We start from the raw sequence: 19,303 nt of genomic DNA on the forward strand, positions 1-19,303 counted from the left end.
TTGGTGTTACATACAGTATTTCTCAGAAAGGATAAAAAACACTAGAAAAATGTTAAATCACATATGGGAAAACATTCTGCTTGCTCTTAGTTCAGTTTCTACCTTTAAAATTCTCTTCTCAGGATTTAGACTGCTTCCTTTACCTGAATCTTCACCAATAATTTTATCACACTAATTTTTGGCTTTCTAATAAATACTCATGTTCTACCTCCCCAAATATATTATAAAAAAACTTTGGGCAGCTTCCATATATCATAATCCTTTGGACTAACTGAAAAGCAATTCAAAAAATGATGCTGGAAAGATTTCTTGGCTTATTCACTTATTCACTCAACAAATATTTATGCAGCATGTCTAAAGTGCCCACTACTCTCCTAAATTAGTGATCATATAGAGATAAAAAAAGGGCAGAGATCAATCATGTGGAATAAAGTAATGAAGTAAGAAATTGAACGTATACAGAATGGGACCATAGGTATCAGAACAGCTTTAAAGTAAGAGTTGTATAAACAATTTTATGACTTAAGACCAAACCTCCATGTCATGAACTATGAACAAACTAATCAAAATTTCGCTAGGAATAGGCAGAAAAATAATAAAAAAGAATTCCTTCTGATCACTAAGGAAAAATACTTCTCATCAACAGTATTTTAAGGCTTCATGAAGTAGCAATAACAATAATAAAATACTTAGAAGGGAAAATATAATGGTGCTTCCTCCAGATTGAAATTTGAATAGCAAAAAATTACAAATGAGAATAGCAAAAGAAACGGTGGTAAATTTGACTATTAATGAACATATAAGGAATAGAGTTAGCAAAACTAGAAGAGGGTTATTGGGTTATTCAGAAAAAAAAAAAATGAGATTCCTTGTGAAGCTTATACTAATTTACAGAGTCTAGCCAGAGGGCCAAGAAGACATTTTAAAAAGTAGTTTAAATACATTTAAAAATCAGAAATAAAATTGAGGGATTCCCGTCGTGGCGCAGTGGTTAACGAATCTGACTAGGAACCATGAGGTTGAGGGTTCGATCCCTGCCCTTGCTCAGTGGGTTAACGATCTGGCATTGCCGTGAGCTGTGTGAGGTTGCAGACAGGGCTCGGATCCCTCGTTGCTGTGGCTCTGGCGTAGGCCGTGGCTACAGCTCCGGTTCGACCCCTAGCCTGGGAACCTCCATATGCCGTGGAGCGGCACAAGAAATAGCAAAAAAGACAAAAAAAAAAAAAAAAAAAAGAAAGAAATAAAATTGATAGAAAGAAATGCAAAACAAAATGAATCATTGAATGTAGGAGGAGATGAAGAGATCAGATAGATGCAAATTATGATAGAGGAAGAATAGTAGAGTGGGAGCTGTTTAGACAGCAGTCTTAAAGCCCAGTGCTCCAAATTATTTTCTACTAGCACTTAGCATAGAATTGCTTCCTTAAGCTAACATATTAGATCCCTAGTTTACTTTCATTACTAAGCGAAAAGGTGCTTCACTAAGCTATTACAGACAAATATTACCAGGTGACTTTCCTTTGCTGAGATCTTGTGCATGCAGGTAATGAGATTTTGAGACAATGAATGATCCATTTAACACTGATCATTACCAAGAAGGCTTAGTTGAATAGGTTGCTGCAGAAGATAGGTAAAGAGAAGATGAGCTCAGCTCGAGACAGAGAGACTCTAAGAATGAGAGTTAAAGCTGAGAAAAAAAGAAATAAAGTCAAAGACAAAAATGTACCTACTTAAAATCCCTTCAATAGCAAAGAAGACAAAATAATGGAAATAGAAAATATCAGCATATCTGGAAATTTATCCAGCTCTTGTCTTCAAGCTTTAAGAATCTTGAGTATCCATCTATTGTCTCCGAGTTATAGTTCAGTCTCTGAATAGCTTCTAGTGGAGAAGCTAGAATATGGGTGTTATGATCATTTTGGGGCATCCTGGACTTTCCATGCAAAAAATATGTACTCTCCCAAGATCATTGCCATTAGATGAGATATCACCTTGAATTCTCTAATTTTAGTGTAGCTATTACTCTCAGAATTATGATAAGATTTATAGCCATCATTTATTTAGACTTTTAAAATGATTACAATATGTGGCAAATCCAATTCTGCAGCATTGATGGAACTGTCATTTAAATGTCTTGATCTCTCTGGAATTAGAATTGGGCAATCCTTAGAATAGAATATGCTTAAACTTTGGAAAAAAAAACAACAGAGAAATGCTCATTATTCTCAATGAATAAATTCAGTCAGCTGGAAGAGATCTAGAAGTATGTTCTGACTCAGTTCCTTTCCTTTGTTTCTCCATTCAGGACATGTCAGTTCTTCCCCAGTTTACAAAATTTGAAAGCTCATTTTCTTCTTTGGTTTCTGACATTTTTATTAACATAATCATCCAAAGATTCTTCTTTACAAAAAGAGAATCTCTCATTCTTTCAATTAAGCCCTTGGTTTCTTTCTCTGTGGATGTAAAGAAGTCAGAAACTCTTTCAGATAAATGTTTAAAGTCCTTGAATTTGGTCAAAGCAAATAAAAATCACTCATCTGTACCTTCTAGATTTAATAACCCTAATTCCTTGGCTCTTCCTCATAGAGGCCATTTCTATCCCTTTAACTTTGTAGCTCTAACTGCCCCATTTCACTACATCTTACTGTAGTGACCTAGGGAAAAAATTCTAATAAATATTTAAAAATATAAACAAAATCAGGATGTTTGCTCGGACATTAACATATACATAGCTCCATTTTCCCCTCTATGTTCACCTAATTCACTGAACTACATATTTAGCATGAGTTTACAATAGATTTTCTTCTAAGCAAGTTTTCAGTCTTCCATTCTTCACCTTGATCTATAATCAGTTTTATTTTTAAAATTTCACTTATCATTAGTATCCATGGAATTTCTCTCTTTTACCTTAGTTCTTTAAAGATTGAAGTAAAACAGATAACAAGCTGTGACTACAAACCACACTTGTCTTTACTTTCAGTGCTAATATATTCCTAACATTCTTAGTACACTTAAGAACATAACCTATATCCTGGTTCTGACTAAATTGTGGACTCCAGACTCTGCAATGTATCTTCAGTTGCACCTTGGGCTCTCCAAGTCACTTTCAAGTCCTAGTTAAATATTGAGGTTAATTCTTCTCCATGTTCACAACCATTCATATTGATTCTCCTGTTTGTTCATCATCTCACTACTCCCACCTGTCTTCCTGCTTCCAAGCCAATCTTAAATGATATAACAAAAAGCAAACTGTTACCTGAGTTTTCCTTGTCACTGAAGTTTATCTAGTTTAACACCTTTCTCCTATTGTCGACCTTACCCCATTCATTCCCTGCAGCTATTTACAGATTATTTTCTCAAGCACACAGAGGTATATAGAATGTTTCTAAAAATGGAAAACAAAATAGCTAATTAACTTCACTAGAGGATAGAGATCAAATAATGCTATAGTGACCTGGATTGTAAAAGTAAAGTCAATTAGTCAAGGAAATGGTCTTCTAAAAATATATTCATTGTGATCAAAGCAACAAAGGGGGAAATGTTGAAAGTGAGTAACAAGAGGGAGGAATAACACCAGAATTTCTACAAAATTCAATATCTGTCATTTTATTTGCCAGTTTAAATCCTATTATGATGAATGAAAGACTCCTTGGATAATTTCATAGTATTCACTTTTCAAAAGCTTCATAGAAATAATAATGGAATAATCTATAAAACATAAAATTTCTCTATACATCAAAAAACTAGACAAGTGAAAAAAATAAACAAGAAATTAATTTTTTTTGTATTTTTGCCATTTTCTTGGGCTGCTCCTGTGGCATATGGAGGTTCCCAGACTAGGGGTCAAATCGGAGCTGAAACCACTGGCCTATGCCAGAGCCACAGCAACACAGGATCCAAGCTATGTCTGTGACCTACACCACGGCTCATGGGAACGGCAGATCCTTAACCCACTGAACAAGGTCAGGGATTGAACCTGTAACCTCATGGTTCCTAGTTGGATTCATTAACCACTGAGCCATGACGGGAACTCCTAAAAATGGTTTTTAATGTGACTTTTATAGATAATAACTTTACCACATTTCAATAAGCACTTTGAAGATATGAGCTTTGTCTAACTCATATTTGTTTCTTCCAAAGCTACTTGTACAGTTTCCCACATTCAAGTGGGCCTAATATCTATGTGTTGAACTTAAAGAAAAAAATCCAGCCATTAAAATTACTCCATTGTCCTTTACTGTGCCTGTCATTTGGAGTAGGAATAATATGTATAAGGAAGTTAATGTCAAAATATCAAGAAGAAGTAACAGGACTTGTTTCTCTGTCTTCAGCCTCAGGTACAGAACATTGAAGTAATCATATTCCTCAGTCCATACTAAATTACCAGCATTGGTTTACAAAGGGCCCTACTCTTGTTTTACTTGTTTGTTCACTTTAAACTCCACTTCCAATCTCTTTCTCTCAGAAGAAATGATTCTAGTTTTTAAAAAACGTGTCCCAGTATTGAATGTGTTATTCTAAAACATGTATATTGTTTTGTATGCTTATCATATAAAACATTTTTATACATATTATTTGAATTCTTTTTTCACTTAGACCATGTTGCCATGTGTATATCTAGTCTATTATTTCCAAATCCTGGATACTAATCCAGTGGGTATGTACTACCTTTTGCCTATCTGATCACCTAGTGACAGACACCCAGTTTTCAGGGCTGCTGCATATGACTGCCCAAGCATCGGATGCCCTGCTCCAACTTCTTCAACTTCCACATCTCAGTTATGTTAACATTCAGTTGGAACAAAGTTGTTTGATAAAACTGATTCTTAAAACCCTCAAAATGTGCCCAGTGATTAGAACACAACCACTGTCACAAGTCCTTTGAGGTTTCACCTGCCACCTAAGATCCTTCTCTGAATTCCTTATGTGTCAGCTACTAAAAGTTAATGTCTGGAAAAGCAGGAGTCTCTAGGAACCTGTTCCAACTCTGTGGCAAGTATATGTTGTGATGAGTCAGTGCCTATACCATGAAGTTATTTCATATTTTTAATCCTTTCCTTCATAGGAAAACTAAGTTAATGGTCTGAAGATAAAGACATCAATTCTAAAGGCATAAGACCAGGAAACTCAAAAAGAGAATGGTGAAGCATACCATATGGAATCAAAAGAGTAAATGAATCAAAGAAGGACAAAGAGAAGAGGACAATCACTTATACAGCTTGTCTTTATAGTCCAATCAACGTGGAATGGGTCAAATAAAGCATTGCTTACAATAAATATATGTTACATGCACAAAAAATCATAATAAACTATCGTCAAGTCCATTGGAGAATGAAATGACTACTCAAGAAGGGAGAAAGAATGCAAACATTTATTAAGTCAGTTCTAGTTTATGGACCAGATAATAAACCAACTGAGCATGTCTAACATTACTTATGATGACATATAAATGTTATGCAATCCCCGATATGACGTAATAGGAAGCCTGATTCACCTATTCTTATCTTTACAAAAACCCCAGGCACCAGGCTAATTATGAGGAAAGCTTCAGACAAACCCACATTAATCAACCTTCTACAAAATACCTGACCTATATACAGCCATGATAAAAAAGGTAAAACTGAGAAATTCAAAAACCAGAGGAGACATAACTAAACATAACACGGTGTCCTAGATTGTACTCTGGAATAGGAAAAGAATGTTAATAGCAAATCTGGTGAAATCTGAATACAATTAGTGTTTAGCCAATAGTAATGCATCAGTGTCAATTTCTTAGTTTTGACAAACGTACCATGAAAATTTAGGATATTAACATTAGAGGAAACTAAGAACCTTCTGCATCTTCTCTGCAACTTCTCTATAAATCTAAACTTATACCAAAATAAAACCTTTATTAAAAAATATGATCAGAAGAAGAAATGTAAAATGGGCTGAATAGACTTACTAAATGGAAATCATTCACAATAATTTGTTGAAATTCTGCTATTGTCAAATGCCCATTTAGGGCAAATGTTGAATAATATAATGGTGCAGGAAAGTGAAGAATGAATTGTCCAGTAGAGACATGAGACTTAGCCATTGAGGAGACATGATCTAAAATGACAGAAGACTGAAACGATCAGGAGTTTATCAACCTAGATTCTAGATTTGGATCTTCCATATAACTTTTATGATTTTGACCTAATTAGTTAATTTCCATTACCTGAGACTTTCTAAAATAAACTTTGTGAGATGATTTATAGTTTGTTTAAAATTCAAAACTTATATCATCCTAACTGAATTTTAATAATTTTCTAAGTAAGTGCATGTGCTAAATAAGCTATTATCTTTCAGCTCTAAGATAGCTCTCTACATTGTATGATGCAGAAGGTAGAGCTCTGCAAATTAATTTCTTTTTTTTTTTTTTTGGTGCCAGATCTGCCATTAGAGGACCCTAGAAGGTGATTGCAAGATTAGAGGAGGAAGAAAAAGCACTCCTTCCTATTTGCTGCCTGTGGGCTTCCTCTCTGCTCACTGTGTCTGTGAGCATCACCCAACCACACCCTTCACTTTAGCAATCGTGGTTACTTTCCAAGATAGCTGCTGTTTTCCAACATTAGAGAACTCATCTCATCATTCCTTCCTTGAGAATACCTGTGTTAACCAGCAGAATCCCTTCTCATTGGTTATGTCCCTGCCTATGGACCTCCTCTGAGCTCAAAGATGCTTCAAGCCACATTACCTTCCTCATATTTGGGTTTCAGCTACACAGGTCCTTATGCCAAGCTTTTAATAGTTTTAAGTTTTGTTTTTCAATTTTTATTTTTTTCTTTTTATGGATGCACCTGTGGCATATAGACATTCCTGGGCTAGGGGCAGAATAGGAGCTGCAGCAGGCCTAGATCACAGGGATGCCAATACCAGATTCAAGCTGCATCTGGGACCTATGCTCCAGTTTGTGGCAATGATGGATATTAACCCACAGAGTGAGGCCAGGAATGGAACCTGTATCCTCATGGACACTATGTCTGGATCTTAACCAACTGAGCCACAATGGGAACTCTGTTTTCTGTTTAAATAATTATAATTTCTTCCCTTTATTTCCCATTTTTCACCGTCTAAGAGGGTGAAAGCTGCTTCTTACAAATGTTGTGATGTCTTAGATCTCATTCTTTTTCAAAAAACTTGTTAACAATTTTATGCTTAGTTAACAATTCCTTACATCAAACTTTCTCTGTTAAAAAAAAATTATATAGTTTCTGGCCTCTTACTGGACCCTGAAAAAGTCAGATTAGCAACAGAATAATGAAGGAAGCTAACTGATGATAAGTTGAAAAGCTAGATAACAAATCAGGGAGTTCCAGTTGTGGCTCAGTGGTAACAAACCCAACTAGTATCCATGAGGACTTGGGTTCAATCCCTGGCTCCACTCAGTGGGTTAAGGATCCAGTGTTGCCATAAGCCATGGTATAGGTCACAGATGTGGCTTGGATCCTGCATTGCCTTAGCTGTGGAGTAGGCTGGCAGCTATAGCTCAGATTTGACCCCTAGCCTGGGAACTTCCACAGGCTGTGGGTTCAACACTAAAAAGTCAAAAAAAAAAAAAAAAAAAAAAGAAAGAAAGAAAAAGAAAACAAATCAACTCTATAGTATATGACAAAAAAGGTTAAGTAAGAATTAATAAGACAGTCTACTTAAACATGGGAAAAATAGAAAGTGGATAATAAGCCAATACTGACTTTCAAAAGAGATTGTTCATATTAATTCTATTTGGCACTATATATATAAAAAATAAGCTTACTGGCAAGCTAAGAAAGCCAGACCTCTAGTCTTAAATATCCTAGAGAAGCAGCGCTCAGAGATTCACATCACAATTCAATCTGGGTAGGAAGAAAAGGACAGAAAGAACTCATACTAGTAGGTGGTGACATTCCGGTTAAATTTAACATACTCTATTTAGTTCATATCCCTCTGAAATTCTAGAATATTTTGCTTTTTATACATGCTTAGTCTATTTAAGAGATTTTACTGTCATTCACAAACTGAGTGCATAATCTCCTCATTGCCACCTTCATCTCTTTATTTCTAAGAGTATAAATAATTGGATTTAGAAAAGGAGTGATAACTGCATCAAAGATGGCAAGAAACTTATCCACATGTGATATGGGAAATGGCCACATATAGAAAAAAATTAATGGCCCAAAGAACAAAACAACCACAGTGACATGAGCTGACAGAGTGGAGAAGGCCTTGGATACACCACCTGAAGATCTTTCCAAACAGTCACAAAAATAAAGATGTAAGAGATGATCAGAATTAAAAAGGATGCCACAGAAATAAAGCCACTATTGGCAGTAACCATGAATCCCAATGTGTAAGTCTCTATGCAAGCAAGTTTGGTAAATCGAGGAAGATCACAAAAAAAGCTGTCTAATTCATTAGGGCCACAAAAAGGCAAGTCTACAACAAAAGCCAATTGAGTCACTGAATGAATGAGGCCAATAATCCAAGAAGTGACTAGAAATAAAATGCACCTTCGTGGGTTCATGATGCTCAGGTAGTGGAGAGGCTTACATATGGCCACATATCTGTCATAGGCCATGGAGATGAGCAGCACCATCTTGGTGCCCCCAACTGCGTGGATAAAGAAGATCTGAACTACACAGCCCCCAAAAGAGATGGTTTTATCTTTCCTTAAAAGATCATAAATCATCTTGGGAACTGTGGATGAGCAAAATATTAAGTCTATGATGGAAAGATTGGCCAACAGGAAGTACATGGGAGAATGTAAACGAGGGTCAGAGGTCACACTAAACACAATGAGGAGGTTTCCCATCAGACTTGCCACATAGAAGACAGAAGAAAAGAGGAAGAGAAGGAGTTGTATCTCCCAGGAATCAGAGAGCCCCAGGAACACAAACTCAGACACCACAGAGTGATTGGCTTCATCCATTGCCTCTGTTTGCAGCGACAACTCTCATGTCACCTGAAAGAGGAGAGTGAAGAGAAAGAGGTTCAGGAGAAATGGCATCAATCTCAATCTTGAGTAGTTCAGTACTTGTCAGAAAACTAGACAAAGGCTGATGTGTGCCTCTGGAGACCATCTCAGTCAGGAAGCAATTCATAATTCTCTGTTGTATATTTTATTGCCAAATATATATTGCACAAAATAAGGATCCTTTTACTCGTTTGGATGGAAAGTTCTTTTGTATTTTGTATCGTTATTTTACAGTCATATCTCATAAATTACTACAAGTTAAAAGGCTTTTTGCTCAACTATACGAAATTATTAAGTGCCTGGGTTTTATACTCTGGGCATTTCTCAGTATATTGATACCATAACTGTGATCACCTTGGCAAGTTCAGCTCCAGGCCTATGCCACAGCCATAGCAACACCAGATCATCTGTGACCTATCCTACAGCTTGTAGCAATGCCAGACCCTTCACCCACTGAGTGAGTTCCAGGGAGGAACCTGCATCCTCATAGACACTATATGGGATCCTTAACCTGTTGAACCACAATGGGAACTCCAGTGTTTTTTTTAAGACCTGAGAAATTTCTCATATTTGTAAATTAGGATGACAAAATAGTTACTTAAATGAATGAAGAAAAGATGGGAGTAGAGGATGCCAGAACATGGCTGTTATCATCCCACAGAGGGCAGATGAGTGCCAGAGAAAGTGACACAATTATGGGCTCTGCAGAGGAGATTCTCACTAGAGTGGGAAGAGGAAAGAATGTGGGACCAGAACGACAATGATGAGTCATAAATCCCAAGTAGAAGAGGAAGAGTGAAAATATTAGACATTTTACATATGGCTGTTAATAGTATATGTGTGTACTTACATACTTAAATGTGTATCTACTTATATAATAGTATATGTGTATGTTTAGTATGCATTTTATTTATTTGTTATTTATTCAGTATACTGAATCTCATTCTGAATTAAATAAATGCATACTAAAATAACAAGACACTAGTTTTTTTTTTCTTATCAGACTGACAGACATTTAAACATGTGACAAAATTCAGAGGAAATGGAGGAAAAGGTAGTCTCATAACTGGTGGCAGGAAAGTAAATGGATAAAATATGTACCAATTTGGCAATACCTTCCAAAATTTCATATGCTTGTATACTTTGACTCAGCTATTCTATTACTGGAAAAAAATCTCTGGCTAAATTTATGCATGCATGTGAACAAAGTGGACAGAGAAAAGATTCAGAGATGTTTATTAAGGCATTGTTTATAAGACAAAAGCTGAAAATAAATTAAATGTGTAGAAATAGGGCACTAGTTAAATAATCTCTATTAGATCCATTCCATAGACTACTATGCATCCATTTACAATGCTAAAGTAGAACAAAAAGTATATAGTCAGGCTAGATGGGAGGAAGAGGAGTATCTTGCACTCATTCCATGTGGCTTTTAAAAATTATATAAATAAATTAAATGTGCAAATTACATAAATAAAACAACAAATGCATTGAAATTGCTTAGGTGTACACACACACACCCTAAAAACCTATAACTATAATTATTTCTAAGGAGTTGGGTTGAGAAAATTATGCAGGAAAAGGGATCTTTCACTTTTCACTTGATGCTCTTAGTGGCTCTCTTAAATATTTACAGTGGCCATATATCAATTTCACTTTTACAAGAAGGTCATTATATGTGGCTCTGAAAAATTACACAATTTTTATCTTTAGAGATTCAAAACTTGCAAAGATATAACCATGATGTATCTCTAAAATTAAAACAAAGACCAAACCCACCCCTAAGACAGTCACTAACTTTGTTACCCCACTCCTCCCTATTTCTTGCACTCTAAGCTCAACTACTTCCTCCTCCCTGGACATGCACTCAGATGGTACTTACTTAACCTTCTCTCGTACATACACTCAAATATTTTGTCTCATGGCTTCCTTCCACATTCTTTACTTGGCTTGCAATGCCCTTACCTGCACTATGTCCTGTAATTCTTCTCTTTCTTCAACAACCTATTCTGCAAAACTCCTTCCTCCATGATGTCATCTTTAATACTCTTAAATACACTAGTGAAGATAAATTTTTCTTACATTGTGGTAACCAAACCAAAAACATTAATGATAATAGTTTTCTATCAGTGTTCTAACAAAAACCACTGTTTAAATCTCTATTGCTATAAAGTCTCTTAAATATCTCATTAAAATGTCTTATTTAGATGTTTTCTTGATAATGGTATTAATGATATTCACATGCCCAAAAATTAAGTCAGCTTCAATTAGTTTGGTTCTTTTCATGGGACTTATCATCAGCAACCTCCTCAATGATGCAATTTATCATGCAGATAATTGAATTCCAAATTACTCTCCTAGGTTCCAATCCCTTTTAAATTTTTACACAAGACCTTATTTTATCTTCCAAAAAAATGGATGACTTTTTTTTTTTTTGCCACATCTGCAGGATATGGAATTTCCCAGGCTAGGGGCAGAATCAGAGCAGAGGCTGCCAGCCACACCACAGCCACAGCAACATGGGATCCAAGCCAAGTCTTCAACTTACACCACAGCTAAGGACAACACTGGATCTTTAACCCACTAACCAAGGCCGGGATCAAACCCGCATCCTCATGGATACTAATGGGTTTGTTACTGCTGAACCACAATGGGAACACCTGGATGACATTTTTTATGTATTGATTAGCAAAGATTAAATAATGAATAAATAATTAATAAATAAAATTAATTAATAAAAAAGTTAACAAAGATAAGTTCTACAATTGGTAAAAAGTTTGAAGACAGAGTTGTACATTCATTGGTGACAATGCTTCTTATCTGGTCTTCATACTCTGTGTATACCAAAATTTGAGTTTGTTAGGTGCCACACTCTGTATCAGTATCCACTAAAAATTTTTCCTTTTAATTGAAGGAAGAATAATAGTTTAAATCTGAACTTTTCAGTGAAGACATAAGGAATTTGTCCACTTGACTCATTATTGTGAAAGGAAACCAGGTTATTATTGGTGATTAGCAACTAAATTTCCATATGCATTTGTAGTGTCCTGAATCCTACAACTTTAATACAGAGCACTGACCAGTACCCATACTCCCACCACCAAGCATAGCATGTAGAAAATGAGAGATACCTCAGAGATCATCTAGTAACCAGCTGATTCTCCTTTCTGCTCATCCTTGTGCTGGCTGACACAAAAAAGAAACCAATTAATTATAAATAACATGGGCTTTCCATCAATGCAAACAAAGCTGAAAATTCTAGATTTTTTTAAGGTAGATCAATGTTTGGAATCATTCAGATAAAACTTGTAATCTTCTACTTCCTAACCTTAGCCTCAAATTATTAAAAGGCTGAGTTTAAATTAGGATTACTGGAAAATAATAAAATTCACAGAGAAATATCTTGATCTGATTATCCTAGATGTTTCTCTATTAGTTAGCTCTTCCTGAGGTGGGTAGAAAGAGCTCATAAGTAAAAAGATGTACAGGATGGGAAATGGAACTGCATGCTTCCTCAACACCCCAACCCCATAATTTTTTTACTGCTACTAATGCAGAAAGACTTAGAGAATACTTGTTGCTGGGATCTGAATGAAACTTTGGTAGTGACTATAAAATCCTTTTCTTTTAAAGTTAGGGAAATTAAGGTAGAGAGAGGATAAAGAGCATTGCTAAAGCTAAGGAAGAAGTTGATGAAAAATCCATAATTCATATGTTTGAACCTTAGCTTCCAGTCAATCCAGGTTATTTATTTCCACTATACCATGCTTCTTTTGCTGTGAAGGTCCAACATTTGCATCTAGTTTGTGGCCCAGGAAATCATAAAATGTCGAAGCTAGTTTCTTCAGCATTGTCCAAAATTCTTTCTGTTTTACTTCCACTGGACTTCCAAATATTCTGCTCCCACTTTATTCTTTAGCATAAGTCACTAGCATAACGTCTCCAGTATAGACCGTAATGTCATTATTTGTCTCCATTTATTCTGCTGTGTTCCACTTAAAGTTCTGATCTGCATCAAAGACCATTTCCAACCTTGTAAACTACCTGGACCAAGGTGGAAATTATCATGGCCTTAGAGGACCACAGAATGCAGTGCTCTTACATTTGAAATGTTATTGTCATCTGGCACAAAAAGCCATATTTAATACTGCCATAGCAGGAAAAGCAGCTAATTAGAAGCCCTGAAAAATTACTTAAATGCTGCTATGGAGGCTGGATTGCCATCCTGAGTATATTTAGCCAAGGAATTGTTTCCTAGGGCCACAGAAATTTGGCCACAGCAACCAAGGTGAAGAGCTGGTAATGGTCACTTGAGAAGAAGTAAGGGAGACTAGGGATTTTTTTTGTTTTTTGGTAAAAAAACTGCACATTTTAATCTTTTTGCATTGTTGTTTTCTTATTTGTGAAGGGAGAAAATACATAGGAATGAAAATATATACTTTAAAACAAGAGAAAGTCACACAGCACCTCCAAAAGAAGGAAGAGTGAGAAAAGAAAGAAAAACAGTCCTCCAATGTGGCACCAGAGTGTGATCCATGTCCCATCAGGAAGGATAACTAAGTTATAGATAATAAGATATAGATAGTTAATTAGTCAATAGTTAGTTCTTTATTACATTTATGATGTGGAGAGATGAAAAGAGTGTTATAACAGCAACACAAGGGGGTGGACTCAAATGCTTGTGGAGCTGGGATAAAGCAAATCACTGATGGTTTAACCTCTCATAGATCAGCTTCTCAAAAAGAAGAATCAATAGAATGGAAAACTTCCTCTGATTATATTTTGTATCTTTGTACTAAAAGTATGCAGAATGCTAGTGAAAGGGCCACTGATGAACTCTAATTATCAGAGTACTCTAGATCAGTTTTCTATTGCTTTACAACAAAGTAGCTAAATCAATAACATTCTATTTGCTCATCAGTCTGCACTTAAGGCTAAGCTCAGCTAGGAAGTTCTTCTGCTGATCTTACCTAGGCTTTCCCATGAGGCATCTGGTATCTGGCAGCTTGACTGTGGTTGAAGGCTTTAAGACAGCCTCATTCACATCTCTGGGGCCTCTCTCTCCAAGAGGTCTACTATCATTCAGTAGTCTTGCCCAAGTTTCCTCACAAGGTGGTGAGGAACACTACATGAGGGCAAAGACAGAAGCTGCAAACAAACCACACTTAGAATTCAGCAACATCATTATTGCCACATTCCAATGGTCAAAACAAGGCACAAGACCAGGCCAGATTATGGTTCAGCAAATAGACTCCACCTCTATTGGCAGGATGAGGTGGAAAATATTGTATGTATGTTTCTCAATCAACTAGAAACTGATCAACTACCCACTCTGTTTGTGTTGACTGGCTAAATCTCAGAAATACCTTTAATATAAGGAACCTGAGATCTGTCCTTCAAGGCTTGAAAGTGCTATTGTTCCAACTTTTACTAACTCAAAGGAGCATCAGCTCTCTTTCATTCCTGCTTTTATCTTAGATTCAAAGATTTGTAGGAGTTCCCATCATGGTGCAGTGGAAATTAATCTGACTAGGAACCATGAGGTTGTGGGTGAGATCCCTGGCTTCGCTCAGTGGGTTCAGGATGTGGCATTGCCATGAGCTGTGGTGTAGGTCACAGACATAGCTCAGATCCTGTGTTGCTGTGGCTGTGGCAGAGGCTGGCAGCTGTAGCTCTGATTCAGCCCAAAGCCTGGGAACCTCCATATGTCGCAGATACAGCCCTAAAAACAAAAACAAATAAACAAAAAACCCCAAAGATCTGTAATAAGTAATTGTAAATTTTAAATGAGTTTGTATTCTGATACGATATATGAGATTCAGTTAAGCTACTGACCTCTAGAGCTTTCTGTACACAGGGCCACTCAGCCTCCTACCTAATAAAAAGACACAGTCACATTACTTGACTGAAAGGAGCCTAGAGGTCCCATGCAAACTCTCATTATCAACAAGTGAGATTGGACATATACAGAACTGTCTGATGAACTTGAGCTGTCCACAGGAGGAAGTCTGGTGATCTGCGGCAAAGTCATTATGAAAAGTCAAAGATACCAGGTGAGTAGGCAAGACAAGCAGCAAGCCTGGTGTTAGTGCATAACTCTGGTGGAATGAAGTTTTGATCACCCTCCAATGCAGCTTCTCTACCCCTTCCCACTCCACCCCCATTTCTGTGCTCCTAGAATTGATAGGGTTGATACAAAAAAGACCTGTGCCATTAGTGTCAATCTCTCCGTGGAAAGGATCCCACAGAAGAGCTTGAGAGGCATACAGCAAGCAAAGGCTGGCAGTCCAAGAAGGCTACAGAGTTCAGTGTTCCTTGGGAAACTCAGGGATCAGCAGTTTTGAAAAAGCTGAGCAATGGCTCAAGAATAAAGCCATATGCCACAGACTGGCATCTGCCCAGGAAGTAGAAGAATGGCTACAGCAGGGCCATCAGAACAAAGCATCTATACCTCTTATATGAGAGTCTTTAGAGTACTCTGAGCATGCTAGAGAGAATACTTGGGGAAGAGAATCCAGGAAAATATGAAATTGCTGCTTCTTAAGCAAGTCAGATAAATAGGACTTGGCATGTATCTACTACTCAGCAGATCCCACAACCTGTTTTTTTGTTTTGTTTTCTATATTCTTTTCCATTATGGCTTTATCATGGGACATTGAATATAGTTCTCTGTGCTATATACAGTAGGATCTTGTTGATTATCCCCTTCATATATTATAGCTTACATTCGCTAACCCTAACCCCCCACTCCATCCCTCCTCAAATCCTTCCACCTTAGCAATCACAAGTTTGTTCTCTAGGTCTGTGAGTCCATTTCTATTTCACAGATAAGTTCATTTGTGTCTTATTTAGATTCCACATATAAGTGATATCATATGGTATTTTTCTTTTTCTGATTTACTTCACTTAGTATGATAATCTCTAGCTGCATCCATGTTGCTGTGAATGTGCAGCCTCATGTTTTGCTTTATTTTGTTTTTTGGTTATGTTCAGGGCATGTGGAAGTTCCCAGACCAGGGACAGAATCTGTACCACAGCAGGACCTGAGCCACTGCAGTGACAACTCCAGATCCTTAACCCACGGTGCCACAAGGGAACTCCAGACTGGTATTTTGGTTTTCTCATTTTTACTTTTCAAATTTGATTCCTGTACCTGCTTATTGAATGGTGTGACATACTTCTTTAAATGTTGAATGCCTAGAGAAATTTTTTCCCTAAAAATGTTCTAACCCTTACCAACCAAAAGACAGTAAATCCTAGGTTTATAAAATGCATGAATTAATATGGGGAAGGTTTTCCCTACAAAACTCTTCATTTATGGCTGAAACATTTGTTGCCATCATTCATATAAATGTCTGTGGAGAAGGCATACCAATATCTGTCCATTTTAGATTCTATATATTCTACCTTGTAGTTCCTTATACAGTAGGATGTGCAATTATTGTCTGTTATTACATATGGCATCTATAATTATTAATTGTGGCCACAAGATATCTGGGGTTCCAGGAAAAGCCCATTTTCTAATTAGTTCTTATTGCCAGTTGGTTCACTTAATAAGTGACCATTCCTTGTAATCAAAGCAAATTCACAGTAATTTTGTTTCTTCCTCCAGAATACATCCGAATTCACATTTAAGGCTCTGCATTGCTATGCTTATGATAGGCAAAAGACACTACCGATCTGCCTCTGGGCAACTACAACTGTCTTATAACCAATTTCTTTTTTCCCTACACTTAGCACCTTAAATCTATTCCAAGGCAGAAGTCAGAATGACATTTTTAGATACAAATAGTACCTTGCTATTCCTCTCTTGAATCCTTCAGTGGTTTCCAAGAAAGAAGCATAAAGATGAAAGGGGGGAGGGTGGAAGGAGAAGGACCAGACTAAAGAAAAGATCGGTCAGGTGATGGAGGGCCTCATTGTTCATGTTAATGAGTTTTTATAAACTGCCCTACCTGAGGCAATGGGGAGCATGAAGTTTTATGCAGCAGTGAAGTGGAAAAATCCAGTAGGAAGCTAGATATATAGTATATGGCTTAGCAAAGATATCTGGGCTTGATACTTATATTCTGGTGTTAGAATTATACAAGTATATTTGGTGCCAAAAAAAGAAGATGAAATCACCCAAGGAGACATTTAATATGAAAAGAACGTAGGCCTGAAACAGAGTCATAAAGAATGCCAGGATTTAGGGTACAGTCAGGGGAACAAAAACCAACAAGGATACTAAAAAGAAATAGTGGGCAAGAATACGAGAAGGCATATAGGGTTAGGCCACTCAAATGACTGTTCTCTTGCTCTCTGTACTTCCCTGCTTGACCAGTGCCTGCTGCACCTGTACCCTTCTCACACAACTGGCCTTCCTACATACCTGCCCTGGGCAGCTCATGATTGTTCTAATTGGTTATCAAAGGGATGGTGAGGGTGCCCTCTGCTAGTTTCCTGGTAATGCATGAAGCACCCAATGTCAATTCCCTCTATAACGTCAACACTCACCCACCTCCGGCACAGCAAAGAGAAGACTGGGCTTTCTTTTGAGATCTTGCACTGGAAAGTACAGGCCTGTATGGTGCAGCAACCAAGTGCCAGAGAAGAAAACATGAGAGTGGCAGGGAAAAAAGAAAGACAAGTTATCAACAATGTTGAATTCCATTAAACAAATCAAGAAAGAAAACACGAAAGTAGGATCAAGGAAATATTAACTAAGATTAGCAAGCAAGACAGCAAGGTCTGAGTTCTCCTGTGGCACAGTGGGTTAAGCCCAGTGTTGTCACTGTAGCAGCTTGGGTCTCTACTGTGGTGTGGTTCATTCCTGGCTGGAATTCTTGCATATCACAGGTGAGGCCAATATCCCAGCAAGGGTATAATAGGCTCTCAAGGTATTTGTCTGTGAATTTTAGAGACATATAATGTGATGGCTAAAAAAAGCCCCTCTAACAGATGACTATATTTAATCCTAGAATCTGTGAATGTTTACTTAAAGAAAGAAAGATTTTATAGATGTGATTAATTAAAGATCTTTAGATGCAGAGATTACCTGGATTATCCAAGTGAAGTATAAATGTAGTCATAAATGTCCTTATAAGAGATAGAGGCAGGGTATTTCATGCTGACAGAAGGGGGAAGCAATGTACAGAGGCAGAGATTGGAATGATGCTACACACTGAGGAATACCATACAGCTACCGAAGCTGGAGATGATAGGAAGAAAGATTTCTCCTTGGTGTCTGGAGGGATCATGGCCCTGCTGATACCTTGATGTCAGTATGGAATTGATTTGGGACTTGAGTTCCAGAACTGTGAAAAAATAAAAAAAAATTGTTAAGCACAAATTTGAATTGTTAAAGCAGTCATATAGGGATTAATCCATAATGAGAGTAAAGTGGATTCCAGGGAGAAATTTTGTTTCGTGTTTGTAAGCATAAGAGAGATGTGGCCATATTTGATACTGATATAAATAAATCAGTGGAGAGGTTGGATTTAAGGTGTAGGAATGAGATACATAGGCCTAAGGAGAATTCAGGGGAGATCTAGAACACCCAAGAAAGGCCTGCACAGAGGTGGTCCTGACTCCACCACTAATAAATTCTCTCTCCTAAAATTAGAAATTTAGGGTTCATAAATGCTGGTCAGACTCTGCTGGCCATTTTAATGAGCAGCTACAGAGATGTTGCAAAGAAGAGTATAAATGCAGACTTTGGACCTCAGAGCATTGAAAGAAAGTGGCTAAGTTCCTTACCGTGTTCCCACTCCTGTTCCACCTCCTAATGATTCTGATAGGGATGGAGTAGGCACAGGTAGTTGTGGAAGTCCCAATAAAGGATTACAGATAGAGAGGGAAAACTAGGGGATTTGGGGAGATCAGGGTAAGTTAATACATTGCTCAAAAAAGCTATCATAACAAGGCAGGCTTCCTTGACTAGCGAGGTGCAGAATTGCCTCAGGTCATTGGATGGGGGATGGGATGAGGCCTGCTTTCAGATTCAGTCCAAGGGCAGGAGTTTGAGGACTGCCCTTCTGCTGATTTGAATAGACACCTTACTACATACTAAGGAAGAGCAACTGCTCAGAGAAAGAGGAAGAGATGTTTTTTCTGACTCCCACTCCCCTCGGATAATAAAACTGTAGCCCACCTAATCCTCACGGCAGAGCCTCCTTGCCTACCTGCTTGCGTCTCTCCAAGTGTCCTATCATAATAAATCTATTTCTTGCCTATCACTTTGTTTTTTGCTGAATTCCTTCTGTGCAGTAACGTGAAGAACCTGAACCTCAGCAGGTCCAGACACCAGGTGAGCCATTCTAATTTAAAACTGTGGGTTCAAGTCCC

General features: G+C 37.3%; 1 pseudogene; it reads right to left on the minus strand.

Annotated features, from left to right (window-relative positions):
* Nucleotides 1–7,994: 7,994 nt before the first annotated feature.
* LOC110258924 lies at nucleotides 7,995–8,932 on the minus strand (annotated as a pseudogene).
* Nucleotides 8,933–19,303: the final 10,371 nt, after the last annotated feature.

Source organism: Sus scrofa, unplaced genomic scaffold (assembly GCF_000003025.6).
Source record: "Sus scrofa isolate TJ Tabasco breed Duroc unplaced genomic scaffold, Sscrofa11.1 Contig577, whole genome shotgun sequence".
NCBI classification, from domain to species: Eukaryota; Metazoa; Chordata; class Mammalia; order Artiodactyla; family Suidae; genus Sus; species Sus scrofa.